This window comes from Fukomys damarensis, unplaced genomic scaffold, assembly GCF_012274545.1.
Source record: "Fukomys damarensis isolate Sample0158 unplaced genomic scaffold, DMR_v1.0_HiC HiC_scaffold_26, whole genome shotgun sequence".
NCBI classification, from domain to species: Eukaryota; Metazoa; Chordata; class Mammalia; order Rodentia; family Bathyergidae; genus Fukomys; species Fukomys damarensis.
Genome location: NW_022900938.1, coordinates 28,394,655 through 28,413,007, shown reverse-complemented (window position 1 = coordinate 28,413,007; position 18,353 = coordinate 28,394,655). Strand labels below are relative to the sequence as shown.

Genomic DNA, 18,353 nt, shown 5'->3' with positions numbered 1-18,353 from the left:
TAGTAGTTCTGTGCGGTCCGCGACGCTTTCCGCGACCTCAACTCTCAGAGGCCTGAGGAGCGCTTCCGAGGGCGCTTCCGTTCTCAGGACAACCCGGGCCCTGGGCGGAAGCTGGAACCTGGAGCCGGCATCGCAGGGCTCGCACTGACCCGTGGTTGTCGTGTTGACTGCCCACTTCGTCCTCACCCTGCACCTGCTGCCATGAAGGACTCGTTGGTGCTGCGGGGCCTGTCCGGGCGCACCCGGAATCCCGCTGCTGGTTCCGGGCCTGGAACCCCACTGGGACCTAGCTGACCTCACGCCGTGATGACCGTCAAATCCGTATCTGGGGCACAAGGGTGACAGGTAGGTCTGCAAATCTGTCCTTTCTGAAGGCCATTAGCACACTGTCCGAAAGGTAGCCTGCTTCCTGTGGGAATTACCTAGCCTCTGCCAGCTTTGATGCAACAACTTTGGGAGAAGAACCAGGATGACTTGGAGTGTGTAACCACTCTTGAGGGCCATGAAAACGTGGTTAAATCCGTGGGTTGGGATCCATCTGGCAACCTTTTGGCCACCTGTACCGAGATAAGAGCTTGTGGGTGTGGGATGTTGATGAAGAAGATGAGTATGAATGTGTCAATGTCCTCAATTTTCATACAAAGGATGTCAAGCGTGTGGTTTGGTACCCAAGCTGGCCTCCGCCAGTTGTGATGACACAGTGAAGCTGTGTCCGGAAGATGACTGGGTTGGCTTTGCCACCCTCAAGGGCCACGATCCTCTGTGTGGAGCTTGGCTTTTAGCCCCACTGGCCAGCGTCTGGCGACTTGCAGTGATGACCTTACCATGCACATGGGACGCCAGTATCTACCAGGCAACGAACAAGGGCTGGCACGCAGCGGCTCTGACCCCAGCTGGAAATGCATCTGCCTTCTGTCGGGCTTCCACTCCAGGACCATTTACAGTGTCGCTTGGTGTCAGCCGACAGGGGCCCTGGCTACTGCATGTGGAGACGATGCCGTCCGAGTGTCTGAGAAGGATCCTAGCTCAGATCCGCAGCAGCCTACCTTCTCCCTGACTGCCCACTTGCACCAGGCCCATTCCCAGGAAGTCAGCTGTGTAGGCTGGAGCCCTAAGGAGCCAGGGCTCCGGGCCTCCCGCAGTGATGACCTTCTGGAAGTATCAGCGGCCTGAAGGACCCTGAGCCTCCTTGACAAGAGAAGTCTTGGTTTCCCGGAAATGTCCTAAGACTTTCCCAGCCTGAGGAGACCTGGAGAAGCATCAGTGACTTTCATTCAGTTGGTTCGCTTCTATTCGGACTTGGCTACCCACGTACGGAGCCCCAGGGCCACTTATCCTTTCCCTCTGACATGAGAGCCGCAGACCTTCGGGATACTGTTCTGCACAGATTTTGCTTGCTCTATGGCATGTATTATACTTTGGAGGGTGAATATAGTATTTATAATTACTGTATGTATGTCAGAGAGGTTGTCTCAGCCCCTTCTCAAGTTGTAAGCTCTGTGGAAATAATCCATCTGAATCCAGAGTCCTGTTTAGAGAGACATTCAGTTTTTTTGGAATTCCATTGTGAATTGTCCGAAATAGGTTTTGCCTTCCCAATATCTAGATACATCCTTGCACTTAAGAAAAAAAAAAGTCATAAAAGTCCAGAGATGTGGCCTGGCTGCCTTTTATAATTTTAAAGGACAAGCCACACTTCAAGACTTACTCCATATCAATATTGGGCATTCTTTGCTGTCTAGAAGAACATACTTTCTACGTTCATTTTTCACCAAACCCATAAGGCTTCCTTTTATCATGAGACCTGTGGAATGTACATTTGACTCCTGACTTGGTTTCCCTGACTGTTCTACCTGGCTTCCTCCACATTTTACTTTTCTTCCATAGGTCAATTGACTTTTAGGGCCATTTCAGTGAGACAAAAATATTGGCCTCTTCAAGTACAGATTTTATTACTGTGTAAGTACTAGGTGAAGATGCAATGCAATCCCCAGAAAATGGAGTAATGCTTAGGCATATCCTACTATGATATTAGGATATTATTTTATTGTGCTATTATGAATAACATTTGAAGGGATGATGTTTCAGGGTCATAAAAATATGGCAGATTTTTATTAACAATGTTTCTTTTCCTCTGCAAACTCCCAGGTTAGAATAAGTTGGATTTCTGTGAGCTTTTGTAGTACAAAAAAGAGATATGCAGGACAACAAAGAAAGAAAAGTAATGAAAGAGAAACTTGATATACATATTGATTGAGGAATAAATGAGATATTATCATATGGTCTGCGCATATACCCAACTGTTGGTATTGTTATTTTTGTTACCATTATTACTAAAGGCTGAAATTATTATCTGTTTTGTTCACTGCCATAAAAGAGTGCCTAGACCCTATCTAAGACACAATAGGCAATCCGTGAATATTTATTAAATATCTACTGAATTAATTATCCTATAAAATATTTAGCTACCATTTCTTTTCCTCATCTATTTGCTTTCAGAAAACGTGAGCATTTCTTACTGAGTTCTGAAAAACACTGTGTCCATTGGAGGTTCCTAAGAGGATCAGTGATTATTTCAGTGTTGGAACTTTTATCATCCTATTCATGCATTCATTTTAAGAGTTACTTTAATATACCTTTTAGGTAATGGGTTCTTATCTTTTTAGTTTCACAAAATAAGAAAAAGTAAGATTTTTAAAAGCATCTTTGTGACACAAAACAGTAGTGTAAGTTTAAAACTTTTTCAAAAACTGACCCAAAAGGTTTGAGAGTTCTTAACATTTTCTTTTTCTTCTAACATGAAAATTCTGTTTGGATTACAAACTTCCAGCTATCTGCTACTTTTTGATTATTTTTGCTGGTAATGCTTGTAGTACGTAATGATTACATTCATCACGGGGAGCTGGTGCATGCACATTACACTTTCTAATTCTGTCTTTAAACCCCTTCCACTCCTCTCTGCCCACTCCCTATGTCTCTTGGAATCTATAGTACCTGATAGCCACATTCCTCCTAGGAACTTAGTGTATGTACACTGACGTTTTCTTTTAATTACTCAGGCAAATCTTCAAATATAATTTATCTTGTGATTGTATATTAGTAGAGCCATGTTGTGGATCAATAATATCCTTTATAAGAAAAAGTAAGATTTTTAAAAGCATCTTTGTGACATAAAACAGTAGTGTAAGTTTAAAACTTTTTCAAAAACTGACCCAAAAGGTTTGAGAGTTCTTAACATTTTCTTTTTCTTCTAACATGAAAATTCTGTTTGGATTACAAACTTCCAGCTATCTGCTACTTTTTGATTATTTTTGCTGATAATGCTTGTAGTACGTAATGATTACATTCATCATGGGGAGCTGGTGCATGCACATTACACTTTCTAATTCTGTCTTTAAACTCCTTCCACTCCGCTCTGCCCACTCTCTATGTCTCTTGGAATCTATAGTACCTGGTAGCCACATTCCTCCTAGGAACTTAGTGTATGTACACTGAGGTTTTCTTTTAATTACTCAGGCAACATCTTCGAATATAATTTATCTTGTGATTGTATATTAGTAGAGCCATGTTGTGGATCAATAATATCCTTTATTGTGGTTCAAGGTGCTATAAAGTATACAAAACTAAGTCAAAATTTCTATAAATAGGAGTCAAAATTATACTTTCTACTTAAGTCACTAGCTTCCTATTCCAAGAAAAGATTTTGTTCTTCTTAATCAAAAGCATGACAACTGTTATGATGATAAAAAGCTTGAAGATGGATATATATACTTTAATATGCAGTTAGGTTGAACTAGTAACATATTTGCTAAGGGTGTAATATTTGAAATGGTCTGTTTTAATATATCGTGTAAATATATATGTTATGTTGGCCAAAGGAGCATCAAATAGGCTAGGAAAAGGAAGAATAAGATATTTTCTTTCTTTAAAGTAAGTTTATTGGTACTTTTTCGATATACAGTACACTTACATTTATCATTGGGATCTTGTACCTTTACATGATGTATCTTGGTTTTTATTTTTCCCCCACCCTCCTGCCCTCCCTTCATCCCCCACCCTTCCCTATTTACAAAGACTTTGTTTCTATCTTTTCCTTTTCTCATATTTTTTCTTTTCCCTTTCTTTTCCCCTACCCTTCCCACTTCCCCTACTCATATTTTCTTTTTAAAGAAAAAGTTTAGGTACTTTTTCAATATACAGTACACTTACATTTATCATTGGGATCTTGTACCTTTACATGACAGATCTTGGTTTTTATTTTTCCCCCACCCTCCTGCCCTCCCTTCATCCCGACCCTTCCCTATTTACAAAGACTTTGTTTCTATCTTTTCCTTTTCTCATATTTTTTCTTTTCCCTTTCTTTTCCCCTACCCTTCCCACTTCCCCTACTCCTTTAGCCCTTTTCTTCCTATTTCACATTATCAATTAAGACATTTTCATAAGATTTACACTCAAACAATAAATAAGCTCAGAGTGTTTTTCATTGAAGTATATATCTATTTACTTAGAATTGACTTTTTTCAGTGGTTTTTATTATTCCTAAGGTAAACTCGTAAACCTTTAAAAATTTGTTATTGGCTCTAGATCGATGGAGTGTTTTTCCTTTTGCTAGACATTATCTCAGAGTGTTTTTCATTTTGAAGTATATATCTATTTACTTAGAATTAACTTTTTTCAGTGGTTCTTATTATTCCTAAGGTAAACTCATAAACCTTTAAAAATTTGTTATTGGCTCTAGATCGATGGAGTGTTTTTCCTTTTGCTAGACATTACCTCTCTAGCAACTAAACATTGTTAGTGTATCATTGTTGCTGTCCATAAATTCATTGCTCTGTTAAGATCAATTTTGTAACACTTCTTGCAGATTAGAATGAAATGTTGAGAAGAATCTACTTAAATTATTAGGGACAGAAACAGGACCCTTGAACACGTGGGGTAGAAGTACTGAGAGGCAAGAAGGGAGTGATGACAGGGAAATTGGAGGGGACGGAAGAAGCACAGCACCATCTGCCCGCATGACGGCAACATGAGGAAGACGAAATCAATGTAACCAATTAACAAAGCCTAATTCTTAAGGGAAAAATAAGTGCACTCTAGGAATCATTTGAGTAAAATATTACTCTTTTTTTTTTTTTTTTTTTTAACAAGCACAGCACCATCTGCCCGCATGACGGCAACATGAGGAAGATGAAATCAATGTAACCAATTAACAAAGCCTAATTCTTAAGGGAAAAATAAGTCCACTCTAGGAATCATTTGAGTAAAATATTACTCTTTTTTTTTTTTTTGACTCACACACTAAATTGGCTTATTTCTGGCAAATGAAACAATTTAATTTGCAATCCTGAAATGTTTTTACTTCATTAGCCAGGAGGTGGAGCCCTTACATAAAGAATTTTTAAACCTAGCACTACAAAATAGAGCAATTTCTCTCTTTATTAGTATAAAATTATTAGTATACAAATTTTGTAGAAGATTAGTAATCTATCATTTGCTTTTAAACTTTATATACAAATAAGCAATGTATGCTAGGCATTTGACCCTTTGTGAGCACATACATGGAGAATTCTTTGCTTCTGTCTTCAGTGGGTGAATTCTACAGAGACATCTGTGAGATAGGACAAGCTGCTATACACAAATACCATACAATTATAACCATTGGTTTCCTTAGACCAAAGGAAAGCTTAGAAAGCAGGTAACAGGTGAGCTGCTATTTTTATCATTTTTTCTTGGAATTCTTATGAAACAGGTAACCCGGGCCTATATTCTGAATCTGAAAGATGTTCTCCAGTTTTAAATTCCTAGTGTACCATTTCTATAATCACATTCATTAACACTAATTCTTCCCCATGACTTTAAACTTTTGCAACCATTTTCCAAGTTCTTTTCTTTACTGCTCCTGAGCATCTACACCTACACAGAACAGGAGACAGAGAGAAGTTGAATGTCCTACTCAACATAACATGGGCGGTAGGATCACATGCTCAATAAGTATCCAGGATAAAGATACATAAGTGAGCTACCTATCTTAGAGCAGAGGCAGTCTCCTGAGTCTCCCAGCTTGTACTACAATTTCTACTTTTTACCACATGCTTGAAACAAACTAGAAAACGGGGGGAACTGAGTGCTTTCTAGATAGATCAGTTCTAGGAGGGTAAGATGAGGGTGTAGGATCTATGAATGAAAATCCAGAGCAATTTCCATTGGTTATCACATTTAGGTGCACACTAGAATCAACCTGTGTCATTTTTCTTCCAATGTCTGCTAAACCAGACATTGCCTGCTCAACCACATTGTCTGCTCAAGAAAGAGCAAGAAAAAAAAGAGTAGAAAAGGGAGCAGAGACAGGGTTTTTAAGATTTTTTTGGTGCTCTGAACTCTGATTAATTTTATGGTTTTAGGATTCTCATTCCAACTAATTTCTTCATGGATAGTTCTTTCTTTCCCCCCTCTTTTCTCCCTGTGGTCTACTCCCATCACCAGATTCCCTCCCTACCTCTACAAAGTGTATCTTCTTGTTTCCTGTCATCTATGTTTTATTTTGCTTCTAAATTACTTATACTTTAGATTCCTAATAGTTCATGCTAGAAATAAAATTTACATATTTTGAGTAACCAAGGTGTTCAGAAAATAGCCATGATCTGAAGAAGCAATTTGATGTTAATAAAGGTTCGATTTGGTTTATTACCTGTTTGTTTTCTTGGTGAGTTTTTTTTTCTATCTCTCCCTGATGCACATGAAAGCTGCTGTCTTCAGTCAGAAATCTGGTTTTGGACTCTAGCTTCCCCCTTTTCCCACTGTATACTTATTAGCAAGTTAACCAAGGTTATTTCCCATGTCTGAAATGTGAGCAGCAGATCAGTTATGTAGGGGAGGAGAGATTACATGTGAAATGCATCACATTACGATTGGCTCATGGTAGGCATTGGTGGTGAACTGGAATCAGCTTTGGTCATCTAGAGAAGACAAAGGTTCATTACTCCTCCTGACTCTGCAAGCACTGGCTCAATTGCTTGGAACTGGCCATAGTGTGAGTACTCCCACCACAGAAACTGGAAAAAGTTGCATATAAGTAAGAATTTTTTTTCCCCTCAGGAGAGCTGATTACCAAATATTTAACAGTGCTCCACTGGTAGATATTGTCTTGTGACATTGCTAATTGTCTGATTTAGACGATAATTCATTTTGTCTAAGGGAGAAAATAAAACTAGCAAAGCATAGCCCAAATAAGTGATATAAACAGAAGCTACAGGAAAAGACTCGATATCCTCTCTTCTATATTATATCTGTGTGAACAGACATTGAACTTCTCATAGCATTAGTCAATCAATGGTTTTTCATCGAAGCCATACTGAATTCAGAAAACTCCGTTATTGGAAGTCAGACCACCTTGGGGGGTGGAGGGAGCTAAGACAAATAAGGTCTGTACCTCCTGGGGTTACATTTATCAGTGGGGAGGGAATGTAGATAAGGCCACAATTATTTTGTATAACAGCAAATGGTGAAATGAGATAGCTCAATGCATCTGAGAGTGACAAGGCCAGTGGATTCTTTTAACAGGCTTACCTGGGAAGGCCTCTCTGAAGGGAAATCTTTAAACTGGACTCCAACAAGATGCATTTCAAGTGAAGAAAGACAAGACCCTGAGGCAAGAATGGATTTGTTGGGTCCAAGAAAAGGAAGAACATCACTGAGGCTAAAACACTGTGGGTTGAAGAAGCAGCGGGAAGTGATTCAGGACAGAGAAGCAGGCCCAGGTGGGGCAATGCCCTTTAGGGTGCAAGGAAGCCAGCCCTTCCTGCCAAGTGCAAAGCGAGTTCTGAAGAACCTGGAGAAAAATCGGTGTCATGGAGACAGAAGCTTGATCTAACTCGGAGTTTACAAGGATAGCTCTGGTCTTTCAGTGGAGAATATACTATAAGGAATGAAAAGCGGACCCCAAAGACCACTTAGTTGTAACTGCAACAGATAAGAGTGGCGTGTACTAAGTAACAGGTACAGAGATGAAGAAATGGGTACTCAGGGAATACATTTTATAGGATGAAGACAGTGCCTGCAAATGGATTAAATGTCTGTGTAAGGGAGGAGAACAAGAATGTGCCAAGATCATTTTTTTATTTTTGTAAAAAATGTAGATATCATGTATTTCCATTAATTTCTAGTGTGAGATAGGTTTTAAGCAGGATATCTTCGTTAAGTAATGAATAAAAGAAAATCATTATGCTTACTGCAAATTATTGAAAACTGATGAAAGTTTAAAAAACTTAAATGTCTAAAGAAAAAAGAAAACTTCATATAGCATCCTTTATTTCAAGCTATTCCTGTAAAGATAAATTATTTATGTGTTTATGATATATCTAAGTTCTCAGATGGTTTTGTGCTATTAGTAAAATGCAATTATAGTGCAGTAGGAAAATAATCTTTCAATTAGATTAGCAAATAATTACTCTCATATAAAAGGATTAAAATATTATGTGCATTTACAAACTTATCCCTGACTTAATCTTGAGCCTTGTTTGTTTGCAGGGGAAGAGTTTGAGACAGGGTCTTGCTACTCAAAGTCATGGCATCCTCCTGCCTCAGCCTCCTTAGGCTGGAATTACAGGAGTGTGCTTTTGAGTTTTAAACTTTTCATTTTACTTCTAATTTGAAGTCATTTCTAGTTTTCTCTGGAAGGTTTCAGAACAAGCAGAAAAATTATTTTGGTTTCCCAAGTTTCACTAATTGTTATGACTCTCAGGCAAAGTCACAAAGATTCCTAGACAGAAAAATTAGTTAGATCTCAACAGTTAGATAATTAAATATCCTGAGCAAAATGCTGATAAGAAAGGTCTGTCGCTGAAATGTAATGACTCTTCTCTTGAACGAGAGGATAAGTTTTCAAGAAACTAAAGGAAATTTTCAGGAAGCAAAAGCAAAGTAGAAGCAAGCAAGGGAGTGGTGAGATGGCGTTGCTGTTGTAGCCACCTGGGGATCGTGACTGATCGCAGTGATCTAGAGACCGGTGTGTCGTCATTGACAACTTTGTTAAGGTATGAAATGGGAGAACATTGCACACTTGAACTGTGTACATCGATGCTGCTAAGTAAACACCACGCCGGGTATGATGTGAAACATTTCCAGTGCCCAAGAATTCTACCTTGTGCTCTTTAAATCGATAACTGAGTTATGGCTCTTTGGATTTCTAGTACCTTAAATCAGTTTTGCTTGTTAATAAGCTCTATAAATTACTTTATACAGTATGTAATTTTCAATCTAGCTCCTTTTGTGGGTGATTACATTTGTGAAGTTTTCCATCTTGTTGCTGCACGGTATTTTGCTGTGTACAAAACCGTAGTACTTATTCTTTCTAATTTGAATGGAGATTTGCCGTGTTTCCTGTTTGAGGCCATTATGAGCAGAGTATTTGTGAATATTCACAGGTTTTCTGCTGGCTGTGAACCTGCATTTTTGTGTATACACACCCAAGAGTGGAAATACTCATCATAGATTACAAATACACTTAGCATGAACAGATGTTGCGACACACATTTTTCAAAGCACTTGTATAGTTTGTAATTCTTTCATTAAATATACAAATGTCATTTGTGTCAGTTTACAGACATTCTCATGCTGGTAGTCATATTTCATTGCTATTTTAATTTGTTTTTCTCTGCTGAATAACTAGAAAAGAAAAAGAAAGTTATTTGCCTTTCAATATACTGATAAAACAGTGGTTATGTTTGCCATTCTACTAACTACTCTATTAAGGCCTTTTTAGCTCCCCTATTTATCTTATACTCTGTGTGTGTGTGTGTGTGTGTGTTAAATATTTTTGTGTTGTAATTTAATTTCCTTAAATATTTATTTGATTTATTTTTTCAGTGGTTTCCCTGAAGATTACTGTTAGCACTGTTATTTATAACAATCTTGTTTGGATTAATACTGATTTAACTTTAATATACAAAAGTTTTATCTATTTATATCTACTTTTTCTCCCTACTCCTTTATTATATTATTCCATATAAAAATCACATATTTTACATTATATACTCTTTACACATATTTGAAGTTATTCCTTCTTGCAGTTATCTTTTTTAATTAATAAAATTTATTTTATCCCATTTCCCCTACCCCTCAATCCCCTCCCTTCCCTATGTACAGAAGCTTTTTTTCATTTTTTCCTTCTATTTTCACTTTTTTCTTGTCCCTTCTTTTTTTTCTCCCACCCCCTCTTGTTCCCCTTCCCATTTGAACATTTTTTCTGCATCTCTCATTTCCCAATGTCTGTTATACATTTTAGTCCTTATTTCTACTTTCAGTTTCACACTCCAGAGCAGTGATATAGTATTTCAGCGTGTGTGTCTGATTTATTTCACTTGGTCTCAGGGTCATCCATTTAGCTATAAATATCTGAAACGCATCTTTCTTTGTGGCATAGTAATGTTCCATTGTATACATTACACACACACACACACACACACACACACACACCTTCTTTGTCCTCTTGGTTGATAGGCATTTGGGCTGTTTCCAAGATTTAGTCATTACAAACTGTGCTGCTATAAAAATGAGCATATATGCATATGCATGTACATATATACATATATATATATATTATATATATATATATCATATGTGCATATATTGCTGTGGTATGACATACAGTTATCTCTTAAATCATTGGAAAAGAAGAGATATTACAAACAGAAAAGATATTTATTTAGTATTTCACTTAGATTCAAGTTTCTTCATGTAGATTCACGTTACAAATATCCTCTCATATAGACATTGAGACTGTCTAGAGAATTACTTGAGTTATTATAATAATAAACTCAATAAATTTATATATATTTGAGAATGTCTTAGATTTTTAAAATGTTTCCTGTGTATAGAAAATGGCTGTGTCATCTAGCACTTTATGATGTGCTTCTGCTGCCTTTTGATTGCCAAGTTTCTAATGAAGAATCAGCAGTTAATTTCATTAAGATTCCTTATAAAGGATGTGTTCTGTCTTGCTGCCTTCAAGACTTCCTCTTTTCCTTTTGTTATTAACAGTTTGATGGTGAGGAGTTGATGGAGCTCTCTTTAAGATACTTGGTGACAATTGATCTTTTGGGATGTGAACATTAATTTTATTTATCAAATTTAGGAAAATTTCAGGCAATATTTATCCAAATATTCTTTCTAGGGTTGGGGATTTAGCTCAGGGTTGCTGCCACCTGCCTCACAATCGCAAGGTCCCCAGTGTGATCCCCGGTACCAAAAAAACCAAAAAGCAAACAAACAAATGTTCTTTCTATTCTTTTTCTCTTTCCTCCTTTGCTGAAGTACCTGTCAGACACTGATTGGTGCAATCAGTCGGAGGCTCACTTCAGCTCTTCCTCTCCTCCACTTCCTCCCCCACCTTCTTCTTCCTCCTCCTCCTTCTTTTCTTTTTCCTCTTCCTCTTGTTTTTCTGTTCCTCAGATTAGTTAATCCCAGTTGATCTGACTTTAAGTTCTTGGATAATGTTTTTCTACCCGTTCAAATCAGCTTTTGAACCACGTGAATACATTTTTCATTTCAGTGTTTTAGTTTTCAAGTTCAGAATTTCTTTTAGGATCCTTATACAATGTATATTTCTTTATTGATATTTCTTTGATAATGAGAGCTTCTCATAATTTAAAAAAAGTTCTTTGTATGGTTTCCATTTAGTTTGAAAAACACAAAATAGCTGTTTAGAATATATTTGTACTTAATTATCGAGACAGCTTTTTGAATGTATTTTTATCTTTCTAGTTTGTAAGACTCCTGGGCTTCATTGGGGACATTTTCTACTAGGTTTTTGTTTTGTTTTGTTTTTGGGGTGTATAGGCAATATTTTATTGTTCTTTCCCTTATCTTTTTTTTTTCTAACTAGACATTTAAAGTAACAATGCAGGAACTTTGGAAATCGTATTTTTACTTCCACACTGGCCTTAACATTATTGCTCTTTGTCCCTCGTAGTATTTGCTCTATTAGTTCCTGTTGCTTTTTGCTCATTCAGTGACTTTCCTGGACTAAATGTCTCTTTTTCTCTCCTCTCACCCTCCCTCCCTCCACAGTGACACTTCTGATCAGATTGCTTAGTGATCAGCTCACGATTGCACAGAAATTTCTCTAGATGGCTTGGACTTTTCGCCTGAAGGGTCCCATTTACTGTGACTTGTGACCTGGACAGGCATTTTACAACTTCTCACTTCCAGCTTATGCAGAGCCTCATGAGCAATCAGAGGCGAGAGCTTGGGACAAGGGTACAGACTTCTGATAGAGCCCTGTGCTTGCATGTGGCCTTGAAAATTCCTAGAGATATATTGGGGCTTTGGAAATCATGTTATGGTGATGTTATTCCCCAACTTTTTCCTGAAAGTTTTTATATCACCTTGTTTGCTCCAATTCTTATCATTTCCACACACAACTCCAATATTAAACTATTGCAAACAAAACCAGGTATAGGTCTGTTTGTCCTGGTGAATTCTGAATTTAGACAAAATAACTATAGCTCTACAAGTGTTTTTTTCTAGAAACTGACTGCTCACATCCAATAGAGACACTTTCAGGAGCTCCAAACATATTCTGTCATTGTAGTGACTTCTAGGCTTTAGGTTTTTATTGTATTTGGGGTTAGTTTTCAAGGTTACTGTGGAGCATGATATTCTTACTGAAATCCAGGTCTTTTCTTTAATTAAATTCCTTGATTAATTCCCAGTTATGAAAAAGTTTGCTTTAATATTTTTGTGAGAGTTTCCATTCTTTTAAAGAGAAGAGGATATTTAGAAGTCCTTCAACATTTCCACTAATATCTTGAGAGCCCAGCTTTATTGTCTTTGGGCAGAACTGTCAAAGTGAAATATTTCATTGTATTTGTCACTCAATTATAGAAGTGAAAAATAAAGTGACTATTAAGAATAAAAAGTTCTCTGCAGAATGATTTTTTTCCACAACCTTCCTCTAAAGCATTGGAAGTTATTGCTAAAGGGAGTATTTTTGAGTTACAAAATTGTTTATGTCTCAGGTCCTAGGAAACTTGTATCTGAGAATATAACCTCAGTATGCACCCATTTTCCTATGAATGACTCTAATTTCTCATTCTTTATGGCTGAGTAGTATTATATTTTATAGAAAAAGCATATCTTCTTTATCCAGTTTCTAACTGATGGGCAATTGGTCTGTTTCCAAGCTATTACAAATTGTGCCACTATAAACATAGGTGTGCATATATCTCTGTGGTATGATTCTTTTAATTCTTTTGGAAAGATACCCAGCAGAGGGATGGCTGGGTCAAATGGAACCTCTAGTCCCAGCTCTTTGAGGTATCTCCATATTGATTTCCATAGTGGTTGCACCAGTCTGCACTCCCACCAAAAATGGAGAAGAGTTCCTTTCTCCCTAAACCCCACAAACATTTGTTATTGTGTGATTTCTTGACAGCAGCCATTCTTTGTGGGGTGAGGTGGAATAAGAGCCTAATGGTTGACAATGTGAAATAGGAAGAAAAGGGCTAAAGGTGTAGGGGTAGTGGGAAGGGTAGGGGAAAGGAAATAAGGGAAAAGAAAAAATTATGAGAAAATGAAAATAAAGTTTTTATAAATAGGGAAGGGAGGAGGGGGGTGAAAGAAGGGCAGAGGTATGGGGAAAATATGAGAACCAAGACCTGTCATGTAAAGGTACAAGATCCCAGTGATGAATGTAACTGTACTGTATTCGTAAAATGTACCAATAAACTCAATGAGAAAAGAAAGAAAGAAAGAAAGAAAAACTTGTACCTGTATCTTCTTCCAGAGTAGAATTTTATCTGATTTGTTTTGAATCAAAGAACAGTAATTTTAAGTAATACTTGATGGGCCCACACTGGAGATGAAATGTCATTCAGAGAATGTTAAAGACGTTTTGTTTGGTTTTGCAGCAAAAATTAAAACAATACATGCACTTCTACATCTCATGAAATAAAGCCCCACTTACTATTTATTTAGAAAGTAAAATTTTCATTTGAAATATTGTGTCTGAATATATGATTAACTTTTTTCTTAAAGAAATTCATTGTTGTAAGTGCAAATGGCAAAAATGTACTAATAAAGGCTGTCAAAAATTCTGCTTGAACAAATAATCCCATCTCTCTGATTATTGTATGTAATTCTACTATAAATAAGAACTATTGATGGTCTTGTGGAACAGTGATCAAATGTAAATATGCCAAAAGCATTCATCATAAGAAAATATAAAGCTAAATTAAAGGTAACTGACTAAATGTCATAAAAATTTAACATTTTGAATTCTCAATATTTTGTAAGGAGAAAATTAAGAACACTTGGTATTTCTAGGACAACCAATTAGTCATTGCTGGGGCAGTGTGCCTGCTTTGAGGCTTCATCCTCAGACTTTCTAATTCAATAAATCTTTATTGAGTCTCAGTGTTTTTTTTTTTAACAAATAACAAATGATATGAGTCACTCATGAGTCGTACTTGGATAGACAGTGTAAAGAGCAATTTTCTCAACTGGGAAAGATTTTAGTCCCTAGGGGGAAAAATGGCAATGTATAGAGACAACTTTGATTGTCACAATCGATGAGGGTGAAGGTGTCTATTGACATCAAATAGAGAACAGGAGTGTGGCAAAACATCCCAGAAGACACCAGACAGCTCCCGATGACAAAGAATTTATCAGCCTAAATACAAGAAAACTAATGTTGAAAAACTCTCATCTTACAGGAAGAGTTGTTTGGTTTTAATGCACAATGAACACCAAAGGTTTAGGTTTGGATTTCTTCTGTTTTTGATGTTTCCTGGCACTTTAATTTATTGTTAAAACTATTGAGGAAGTGTAATTCTTTGTCTTTCAAAACATGCATGTTTTCTTCACTATGAGTATGGAAAACGCTCATGCTGTAAGTATTGGAGAACACTTCCACAAGTAGCCTATCATATTAAGGACATATAGCCTCTCCCTGGTCAGAAAACCCTGCGTATGATATAAACTGTATAAATATGAGAGTTGTCAGAGTCAAAATGGAGTCACTGGTGTCAATTCTCACAAAATGAATACATGAATAAAGACAGGAAGTTATGATGGGAGATTTCTCATACATGATTACCTGACAATAACTATCACAAAAGACTCTGCCAGATCACAGCTTTATGTAAAGACCACTGCAGCCTTACACAGAGCTCCTTCTGTGAGTTACTATTCCACATGGGACTCACTCCACTCTTGTTATTCTTGTTATTAATCCTTACAGCCAAGGATTATAGTTTCAAAACATCATATCTAATCCTTTTCATTCTATCTTCAAAAACTATCCCTTGCCACAGGCCCTTTGAATACATTTATAGTTTTTTGATATTACAGGTGTTTCCACTGCAGTGTACTGTGATTTCCAAATATATATGATTATTCTTTGGAAAATCTTCTCATAATCATTGTTAGATTGATGTAAATGTGCCCTATATTTATGTTTTAAAGACCCTGTAAATTAAAGGAGGCTGAAGTAAGAGAAAAGTAAGAGAAAGAGGCATCATAAAAGGCAAGAGAGGTGGTCATTGTGTAGAGCTAATTTTTTTGCTAAGCATTTTAGAATTTGTTGTAACAGCAGTGAAAGTGTTACCTTGTATCAAACAAGAAATGATGAAAGTTTTCAAGGAGACAAAAAACAAAAATATTTCTGTGTCTTATAAAATTCACTCAGGCTATTGCCTGAAAATGTATTTGTGAGTGGGAAAGAATGAATTTAAGAAGGCCTAATGAAAATGTTTTGTATTTATAAGAAAGATTTAGACGTGATAATGGATTTATTTAGGGGTTGGCGGTGAAAATTTGGGGTAGTCGATTTGCATTGTAATTAGAAGGTAGAATGAATGGTCTTAGTGAATAAATGTGTAGAACCAGAGAACAGTGTTAATAGCGCAGAGAACTGGGTGGATGGTGATACTAAAGCACTGAAAAAGAAATTGTAATGTAAGTGTGTGTGTCCTCTGGTATATGTCTATCTATTATTATCCTTGTCAAATGAGGAAGAAAAACCATAGCTAGATTTCCTTTGTGTTAGGACCTAGGAAGAGTGGTTCCCACCAACCAGGAAAGGAAGCCTCTTTGAGAACAGAATTTGGACTTGTCAGCTTCACAGTTGTAAGAAATACATTCCTTTTAGTGAAACCACACAATGAATAGTATTTTATTATGGCAGGTGAAACTAAGACACGAACCAATAAGAAAATGCTAATACTCTGGCTACTGCCATTGCTATGAGTAATAATCCCTCCTTTCTCTTTTACTCAAAACTCTTATGTCTTCTGCCAGGCTGTACTTACTACCTAACGTGAGTTGCCTTAAGAATTTTATACAGTATGCACTCCTCCTTATATATTTTTAACATGGAACATTGTTATGTTCCACACGAAGCATTTCATAACACATTTACTGTACATTTTAAAGACATGAATGGGACAAGGATGCTTCATATTCCTTTTGGTTTGGAGGAAATATCACTTAAGATCAGTCATTTTCTAAGACTTCTGATTACAAAGTGATAGTAAGGTTTTTTGATTTCAAGAATAGCATATACTGAATGGTAGACATGAATAGTACAGTAAGTGGGGAAGAAAAAATCACAAAATTTTTGAACAAGATAAAGATTAGCATTTCCTTTATGTACAAGTTTTTGTAAGTGAGATCAATATACCATTCTCTCTACTTGGCCCTCTCTTTTAACTTTCATAGTCTATGTAACCTATAGGGAATTCATGAGAAAACCTTTTAGAGCATTTTTTTGCTCATAAGTGTCCATACATTACCACAGTGTATAAAAATACAGGGAAGAGGGCTGGGGACTTAGCTCAGTGGCTCTGCTGCCTGCCTTGCAAGGACAAAAATCCTAGTTCAATCCCCGGTACCAAACCAAACAAAACACAAACAAACAAACAAAAAACCCAGAGAAATATATTCTCTCTAGTCCTCAAAAAATTATCAAAAATTTAAAAACAAAACACAAACAAACAAAAAACCCAGAGAAATATATTCTCTCTAGTCCTCAAAAAATTATCAAAAATTTAGTAGTTTATAACAATATAAATGTATTTTCTCAAATGTATTACATTTGTGAAGACAGGGGCTGGGTTTAATTATCTGAGTTCGCTGTGTGAAGACATATGTCTTTCTCCCACTCCGCTATTTTTCAGTTGTTTAAATGAAATTAATATCTCAGAGTTTGTTTATAGTGTTTCTATGCATGACATAATTTTTTCTTAAATAAGAAATGTCAATTCTCAAGAGAAGCCCAAGTTCAGGGAAAAGTGCATATTGGAGCATTTTTCATAGTCAGAAGGGAAAACAAGGTCTCTAAAAAATAAGTCTTGAAATTCTTCAATAACTGAAGGGCCAGCAATAACAAAAGAATACTTTTCTTTAAGCTAGCATATAGAAACCCATTTTAGGTTCAAATTATAATTTAATGGGAGAAGATTCTTACTAGTAAATAGCTATATTGTCCATAAATTCTACATTTCGTGTATCACTGAAAATAGAAATGAATTATGATGCTAGAGAAGAATTATATTTTCTTAAAAATAGTATGATTGAGCTAACTGGAAGATATTTTGTCTTGTAAGAATAAAGCTAAAACTAAGACATGTCAGCAAATACCACATCTGGATTAGGAATAATTTTTCTCACTTCTTTCTTTTTTTTTTGTACCGGGGATTGAACTTGGGTCCTTGCACTTGCAAGGCAGGCCACCGAACCGCTGAGCTAAATCCCCGGCCTAAGTTTTCTCATTTCTACTATATTTTCAAACTTGTTAATAAGCTTAGAATTTTTTCTATGTACTTATTTAATGATCTATAATTTCACTTATTTAGAGTATAATAAATGCCATTTAAGGTAAAGTACATGATATAGACATTAAAGATGCTTCATAAATCTCATAAAATTACTTTTTTCTGAGACATCATTTGTTAATGAAAGGATGGCTCTCAAAGTAATAGAGAATAGGTTCAAGAGTAGCTTCTTTGCCCAGTTTCTTGTTTCTTGTTATCAATTATCCATATTTCCTTTTCTATGTTCATCCAATACTGTTGCAGCAGAAGTCCCTTCTGCCCTTGCTGCTATGTAATTTCTTCCTTCTTGAGAAAGATTACCACGGACCCCAAAGGTCATTTTACTTGAGTTATGGTGTAGTGTTTTTTATATCATGAAATAACTTAGTTCTTTTGCTCTAGAGAAAAGGGGGCCATTCAGATTTTTTGTTGTTGGTGGTGGTGTTTTTTTCTTTTTTTCTTTCTTTCTTTCTTTCTTTCTTTCTTTCTTTCTTTCTTTCTTTCTTTCTTTCTTTCTTTCTTTCTTTCTTTCTTTCTTTCTTT

At 36.4% G+C, this 18,353-nt stretch overlaps 1 pseudogene; it reads left to right on the top strand.

Moving 5' to 3' along the window:
* The first annotated feature begins 201 nt into the window (after positions 1-201).
* On the top strand, positions 202-1,183 carry LOC104850176 (annotated as a pseudogene).
* Positions 1,184-18,353: the final 17,170 nt, after the last annotated feature.